The sequence below is a fragment of the Parasteatoda tepidariorum genome, chromosome 10 (genome assembly GCF_043381705.1).
Source record: "Parasteatoda tepidariorum isolate YZ-2023 chromosome 10, CAS_Ptep_4.0, whole genome shotgun sequence".
Taxonomy (NCBI): Eukaryota; Metazoa; Arthropoda; class Arachnida; order Araneae; family Theridiidae; genus Parasteatoda; species Parasteatoda tepidariorum.
The window spans coordinates 34,037,298-34,045,369 of record NC_092213.1 but is presented as its reverse complement, the minus strand read 5'-3'; the positions used below and the strand labels follow the sequence as shown (position 1 = coordinate 34,045,369).

The window sequence follows — 8,072 nt, the reverse complement described above, 5'->3', positions numbered from 1 at the left end:
TAACAAAAATGCGGGTTAGTTTCATCAAAAAGTCCTCAACGAAGGCAGATTTCGCCCACTACTTGATCCATGAGCTCCCTTGTCTTCAGGATTGGGTTCAAAACTACAACTTAAATTAATCGTTTTTTATTGTATACAACAGTTTAGGGAAATATCTATTTTATATGTAATTTATAAAATGTTGTACCATTAAATTTATTTTGATCAAGTCTAACCTTACGTCACAAGTTTAAGATAAAAAATGAGAAGAGACAAGTCAAATGGGGAAAAATACTGTTATTTAATCCTCCTTAGAGCGAAAAAAAGGACTTCAATAAAAAAGGTAGAAAAAATCTACTTGGGCTCGGCCGGGATTTGAACCCGGGACCTCTCGCACCCTAAGCGAGAATCATACCCCTAGACCACCGAGCCACAAAGTTATACGCGATAATGTTTATCATACATGAACTTTGTTTTTATTCCCGCACACAACTGCGTAAATGAACTTATCGTACTTTCTTTAATCATATATATGCTGAGATAAGCCATTTTTTTCAAAAGTGTTTCTAGAAATAAATCTTCAGACAGCTTTTGGAGAAACTTTCTTGCGGGTAAATATGACAGACGACTATTGATAGCTGGATTTGTGAAAGCTTTTGGTAGATCTTGTCTCAAGTTTCAAAAATTGAAAAAATAATTATTAAAAAAAATTTGAAATTAGATTGTTTGAAAAGAAAACCGGCCATAATGCCGTCATTTTCTAATAATAAGTCTTAAAAACACTTTTAGTTTCACAGTGCAAAATGTGATTCTGGAAATAAGATTCTGAAATTTAGCGTTTTCTAGCCCGGCAGTATTATATTGCATCTTTCTAAATGTTAGATAGTATCATTTTGCTACCTGGGTCTCGTCATAACGTTGTAATTTTGAACTGCACTGTGAAACTAAAAGTGTTCTTATCTTCTAACATTAGAGCTATATTATTAAGGATTAAATAGTCCTCACTCTAACATTCGAACTTGAAAGTTTCACCTTGCCTATTCCAAAAATTAAAATCGACGCAAGATAATAGCAAAAAATACAAAATCGAATATTAGACAGCATGAAAACTGAAGGAAAATAATATTACGGCGAGCGTTAGATAATATTAGTTTGCATAGAATCTAATATTATATAATCCAGAGCAAACAGCGACCTTTTGTATCTTTCTGATATTAGAAGTTGTGTAAGATAAAGTTAAATTTTGCTGATTTTCTGATCTAATATTAGGTGCCACTAGGGGAATGAACATTCAATGTCATAAAGCCTCTATGTGAATAACAGTAAAGAAACAGAGATAAAATTAAAAAAATTATGATTTATATACTCCTTATTTAGTATGGAAATGCGAAAAATTTTAAAGTATTATGAAGTCCTTTTATACATTAAAGTTTGATTTATCATATATTTTAAATTTCATTCTGAATGCTGTTACGCTACTAAGATGGACAGTTTACTGACATTATAAAATTGAAAAAAAAAAAGAAGAAAAAACTTAAAGTCGGCAACTTGCCCTTATGAAAAAATCGAGGTATAAATGAGGTATAAACGAGGTATATTTTAAAGGTATAAAGGAGGTTGTTGTTTAAATACGTCGTAAAGGTTGAAAAGGGTGCAAATGAATACCTCAAAATCAACCTCAAATATACCTTAAATATACCTCCAGAGGTATATATGTTTCAGCCTGAAGTATATTTTTTTACACTTGTGGAAGTATTTATTCAACAACCTAAGGTGTNTTTTTTTAATATTTACTTAACACTTTAGTATTACATCGCGTATGTGCTGACGTAACATATCGACCACAGTGCTCACGTAAAATATCCTCAAAGGTATGGGTTTCCGTCCGCTTGCCATTAGGCTAACAGTTACAGATTTCCGTGGTTTTCCTCTCCATGTAACGCAAATGAGGGGTTAGTTCCATCAAAAAGTCCTCAACGAAGGCAGATTTCGCCTAATACTTGATCCAGGAGCTCTTATGTCTTCTGGATTGGAATCAAAATTACAAGGCTACGCAGTTGAACATTGATAGTCGTTAACCCAAAAACTGGATGGCCTATTCTACGACCATCATATACGTAGTATGGAATGAAATAATTACCTGGCGAGTAAAAAGAAATTCTTTAGCCAAATTTGGTACCAAAACTAAGGAACCCAGCAGTAGCAACATTTCCAATCTAGCTTATTTAGTCTTTCAGTTAGTAAACATTATCTAACTATGAATATTTCTAAATTGAAGACCAATGGGGAGAATGGTTTATGCCATTCTTCACAAAATAACGATTGTATAACCATTTGTTGCATTTTAAGGATTACTGATTTTTGCTCAAATCAATGCAGTTTAAAATCGATTCTTCCTGAGAGTTATTACATATTGAAGATAGGCCATGCCGGGAAAAATGGTTTTTGCTCACACTTAGACAAGACTAAGAAAAGCATAATGCAGAGGACGACGAAATGTGGATAAAAAATAAAAATTATTGACTATAAATATAAAGGATTTGAGCTCGGAATCTCTCGCATCCGAAGCAAAAATTGTGAACATATAGTCCGTGACAAAATTATTAAATGCAAGATTCTATGTAAAATCTTGATAAACAGATGATACTATACAGCTTTATTGTTTTTATGCGACTGAAATCAGATTGCACTTGTTTACGTTCGTGCATCAATTGGTTAAATTAGACGGTATATAATATAAATTTAACAATAGGATAAATTAGACGATATATTATATAAATACAGAATATTTATTATATCAAGCATTATATTAGTATAGTATAATGATTAGATCAAATTATAAGACGCACTGAAGTTTTTTAATAATTACATGATTCGCACGAGTTTATATGCAATACTTTTATATTTAAACATACATGTCATGGGTTTTTATTCAGGAGATTTTTTATATACTTACATACTTTCTATTTGTATTTATTTTTAACGTATTGTATTACAATGTTAAGGCCTGTTTAGACGATCCAATTTCTTGGACAGAGATTGATTGATATTGATGGAAACTTGTTTTGCTTTGAGCTTTGATCGTGTAAACAAACATCCGAGAACTTGGTCCAACTTCTTGGACGATAGTAGAGCATGTTCTACTTTCCATCCAAGTTTTCACTGCCTTAACCAATCAGCGTCTTAGGTTTTGTGACGTCAACAATCAGGCAGCAAATTATGTCATCTTCTTGTCTGTTTTCATATATTTTAGTACAAATAAATTGATCTGTTGCGGTTTATTTGTGTAATTATGATTTTATTTGAATTTATTTAGTAATTTTAAACTTAAGTAAGTATTATTTTATAATGTTGAATATGAACAATGCGCATGCGCAAGTTTTTCTTTCAACGAATCAGCGACATTCAAGAACTTGGATAGTGTCAACGAATCATCCAATTTCTCGGATTCAAGAAATTGGACCGTGTAAACAGGCCTTTAACCAATTGATACAGGAGCGTAAATAAAAGCCAACCGGTTTCATCGGAGTAAAAGCAATACAGCTGTATAGTATCAACTTATAATTATAATTTTGCATAGAATCTTATAGTGCGTCTAATAATATTGTAGTGCACATAGCATTTTAAAACACATAGCATTTTAGTATGTGGGGAAATTATTGGATCACTTAAATTAATCGTTTTTAATTGTATACAACAGTTTAGGAAAATATCTATTTTATATGTAATTTATAAAATGTGATATTATAAAATTTATCTTGATCATTATCTACCCATGGGTCGCAAGTTTAAGATAAAAATTAAGAAGTGACGAGTCGGATTGGGGAAAAATACTGTTATTTAATCCTCCTCATGGCGAAAAAAAGAGCTTTATTAAAAAAAGGTAAAATAAACTACTTGGGCTCGGCCGGGATTTGAACCCGGGACCTCTCGCACCCTAAGCGAGAATCATACCCCTAGACCACCGAGCCACAAGGTTTCCTGCGATACTGTTTATCATACGTGAACTTTGTTTTTATTCCCGCACACAACTCCGTTAATGAACTTATCGTACTTTCTTTAGTCATATATATGCAAAGATAAGCCATTTTTTTCAAAAGTGCTTCTAAAAATAAATCTACTGACCTCTTTTGGAGAAACGTTCTTTCGGGTGAATATGACAGACAACTATTGATAGTTGGATATGTGAAAGCTTTTGGTAGATCTTGTCTCAAGTTACAAAAATTAAAAAAATAATTATTAAAAAAAAAGAAAATTAGATTATTTGAACAGAAAACCGGTCATAATGCCGTCATTTTCTAAAAATAAGTCTTAAGAACACTTTAAATTTCACAGTGCAGGTCAAAATTACAACGCTATGACGTGACCCAGGTAGCAAAATAATACTACCTAACATTTAGAAAGATGCAAAATAATACTGCCGGGCTAGAAGACGATAGATACCAGAATCCTATCTAATAATATATTTCAGCTTATATTATATAAGATTAAATAGTCTACAATCTAACATTCGAACTTAAAAGTTTCTCCTTGCATATTCCAAAAATTAAAAACAACACAAGATAATAACAAAAAATACAAAATCAAATATTATGTAGCATAAAAACTGAAGGGAAAATAATATTACGGCGAACGTTAGATAATATTAGTTTGCATAGAATCTAATATTATATAATGCAGAGCAAACGGATACCTTTTGTATCTTTCTTATATTAGAAATTGTGCAACATAAGGTTAAATTTTACTGATTTTCTGACCTAATATTAGATGCCACTAGGGGAATGAACATTCAATGTCATAAAGCCTCTATGTGAATCGCAGTTAAGAAACAGAGATAAAATTAAAACATTTATGATTTATCAACTCCTTATTTAGTTTGGAAATGCGTAATATTTTAAAGTATTACGAAGTCCTTTTATTCGTTAAAGTTTGATTTATCATATACTAATTTAAATTTCATTCTGAAAGCTGTTACGCTACTAAGTTAAGCAGTTTACTGACATTATAAAATTTTAGAAAAAAAAAAAAGAAAAACTTAAAGTCGACAACTTAATCACCTTTTAACGAAAGTAAGTACATCAATTAAAAGGGTATATAACTACTATGCCTCGGGTGGTATTTGAACATGGGACCTCTCACACCCACAGCGACAATCATACCCCTAGACCACCGAGTCACGTTAAACTCTTTTATTCTATTTATGAAGCATAAATGGATACTATTCTAAACAGTTTATTATTATTTTTTTTAAAAAAAAGAAAAAGTCTCAAAATTTAAGTTCTGCTTGAAAAAAACTCTTTCCTGTAAAAATTTTGCATGACTTAGAAATTTTGCCTCCTTACCTTAAAAGTTGGAAGATTTTTTTCTAATTAATATCTAATCGGGCTCGGCCGGGATTTGAACCCGGGACCTCTCGCACCCTAAGCGAGAATCATACCCCTAGACCACCGAGCCACATTAAAATCTTTTATTTTATTTTCTAAACTTACATGGATACGATTCTTATCAATACATTATTTTTTTAACAAGAAAACAATCACGAAAGAGAATTTTTTTGTTTGAAATCAACTATAACCTGAAAAATATTAGCATGATTTAATTGTTTTGCCCCCACGTCAAATAAAAAGAGGAAAGCCCTTTGAGATTGGTTTTATCAAGAGAAAATTATGGAGATATTTGAAGATAAAAAGTAGACAATTTATTCACCTTGCTGCGAAAGTAAGTACATCTATGAAAAGGATAAGTAACTACTAGGGCTCGGAAGGGATTTGAACCAGGGACCTCTCGCACCCTAAGCGAGAATCATACCCCTAGACCACCGAGCCACATTAAAATCCTTTATTTTATTTCTTAAACTTACATGGATACGATTCTTATCAAAACATTATTTTTTTTAACAAGAAAACAATCACGAAAGTGAAATTTTTTGTTTGAAATCAACTATTACCTTAAAAATATTAGCATGATTTAATTGTTTTGCCACCACGTCAAATAAAAAGAGGAAAGCCCTTTGAGATTGGTTTTATCAAGAAAAAATTATAGAGAAATTTGATGATAAAAAGTAGACAATTTATTCACCTTGCTGCGAAAGTAAGTACATCTATAAAAAGGATAAGTAACATCTAGGTCTCGGCCGGGATTTGAAACCGGGACCTCTCGCACCCTAAGCGAGAATCATACCCCTAGACCACTGAACCACGAAAAAATCTTTTATTTTATTTTCTAAACTTACATGGATACGATTCTTATTAATACATTAATTTTTTAGCAAGAATTTTTTGTTAGAAATCAACTATTACCTGAAAAATATTAGCATGATTTAATTGTTTTGCCACCACGTCAAATAAAAAGAGGAAAGTCTTTTGAGGTTGGTTTTATCAAGAGAAAATTATAGAGAAATTTGAAGATAAAAAGTACACAATTTATTCACCTTGCTGCGAAAGTAAGTACATCTATGAAAAGTATAAGTAATTACTAGGGCTCGGCCGGGATTTGAACCAGGGACCTCTCGCACCCTAAGCGAGAATCATACCCCTAGACCACCGAGCCACATTAAAATCTTTTATTTTATTTCTTAAACTTACATGGATACGATTCTTATCAAAACATTATTTTTTTTAACAAGAAAACAATCACGAAAGTGAAATTTTTTGTTTGAAATCAACTATTACCTGAAAAATATTAGCACGATTTAATTGTTTTGCCCCCACGTCAAATAAAAAGAGGAAAGCCCTTTGAGATTGGTTTTATCAAGAGAAAATTATAGAGAAATTTGAAGATAAAAAGTAGACAATTTATTCACCTTGCTGCGAAAGTAAGTACATCTATAAAAAGGATACATAACTACTAGGGCTCGGCCGGGATTTGAACCCGGGACCTCTCGCAGCCTAAGCCGGAATCTTACCCCTAGACCACCGAGCCACGTTAAATTCTTTCATTCTATTTTTTAAACTTATATGGATAAGATTCTTACTAGAACATCTTTTTTCAAAAAACATTTTTTCAAAATTTGACTGGTTTTTAAATATTGTTTTTATTGGATTTTCCCTATGAATGTCCAGTTAAGAATAATTTGATGTGCTTTCATTTTGAAACCACGTTTTTGTTTGCAATTTATTTAATTATCCAATCATTTGTTCAATTTTGGAAATTTGTAATGATGTGTTTGTAATATAAAAAACAACAGCATTACGAAATGTAAATTTTGCAATTACGAATGTAAAATACGTAATGTAAATTACGAATTCTGAAAGCATAATTCTTTTAATCTATTGAACAGTTATTATTATGAAAACTACAATCATGCACTTGAATTTTTTTTTCCTCTCAAATATCCGGATCGCTGAAGGAAGGAATTTTTTATTCTTTCTTTTTTGCTTAAAGTAGCTAAATAGTTTCTTAAAAAAATAATTATTAATTGTGTATAATTATAATATTTATTAATTATAATAAATAATAATTATTAATTCTTGAATAAAGATTTGTATATAATTTTATAAAATGTAGTAATGTAATAATTAGTAACATATTATATCAATGTATAATATATATTACATGTAAGACAAAAATTACGACTGACTTTATATGTTGTTTTATTCCTATCACTGAATTACATCACTAACTTTTTCTTTGAAGCCATTCATATCTCTAATTATTTTTATCCTTAATATTTTATCCCGAAATAATTTTATCTTAACTTTGGTCAGTATCTCAGAGTGTTGGGGAAAAAAGCTAACTCACGCAAATTCAGACTCAACTATACAAATTTTGTTTGCACGAGCAGATTTGAAGTTAAATAAATTTCAATCTTTTATAATGATGTCCTTTCATATTCCTTGATCATTTTGCAATAATTTTGAAATGTTTCCTAAAAAGTAAAATAATTTACTTGGTGGAAAAAAACTCATTGAATTTCTTCAAAGAAAATAATGAAAATTTTAATCTTTTTTTGATAACTTAATTTACAAAACAAATTAGAAGGAAATGTTAATTGCTGGGTTGAATTCAGTCCACTGATCTTTTCCAGACCGATTTCCGTCCTCAGGTCTGAAGAATGCACCCATGTTAATAAAGTATCATTCAATATATATATA

The 8,072-nt window shown here is 30.8% G+C and overlaps 4 non-coding genes across 4 annotated transcripts; all 4 read right to left on the bottom strand.

Annotated features, from left to right (window-relative positions):
* Positions 1 to 339: 339 nt before the first annotated feature.
* On the bottom strand, positions 340 to 411 carry TRNAP-AGG (transfer RNA proline (anticodon AGG)). The gene has a single exon. It is a non-coding gene; the product is annotated as a tRNA-Pro (tRNA).
* Positions 412 to 3,878: 3,467 nt separating this feature from the next.
* On the bottom strand, positions 3,879 to 3,950 carry TRNAP-AGG (transfer RNA proline (anticodon AGG)). The gene has a single exon. It is a non-coding gene; the product is annotated as a tRNA-Pro (tRNA).
* Positions 3,951 to 5,361: 1,411 nt separating this feature from the next.
* On the bottom strand, positions 5,362 to 5,433 carry TRNAP-AGG (transfer RNA proline (anticodon AGG)). Its single transcript has one exon. It is a non-coding gene; the product is annotated as a tRNA-Pro (tRNA).
* Positions 5,434 to 6,456: 1,023 nt separating this feature from the next.
* On the bottom strand, positions 6,457 to 6,528 carry TRNAP-AGG (transfer RNA proline (anticodon AGG)). The gene has a single exon. It is a non-coding gene; the product is annotated as a tRNA-Pro (tRNA).
* Between the last annotated feature and the right edge of the window lie 1,544 nt (positions 6,529 to 8,072).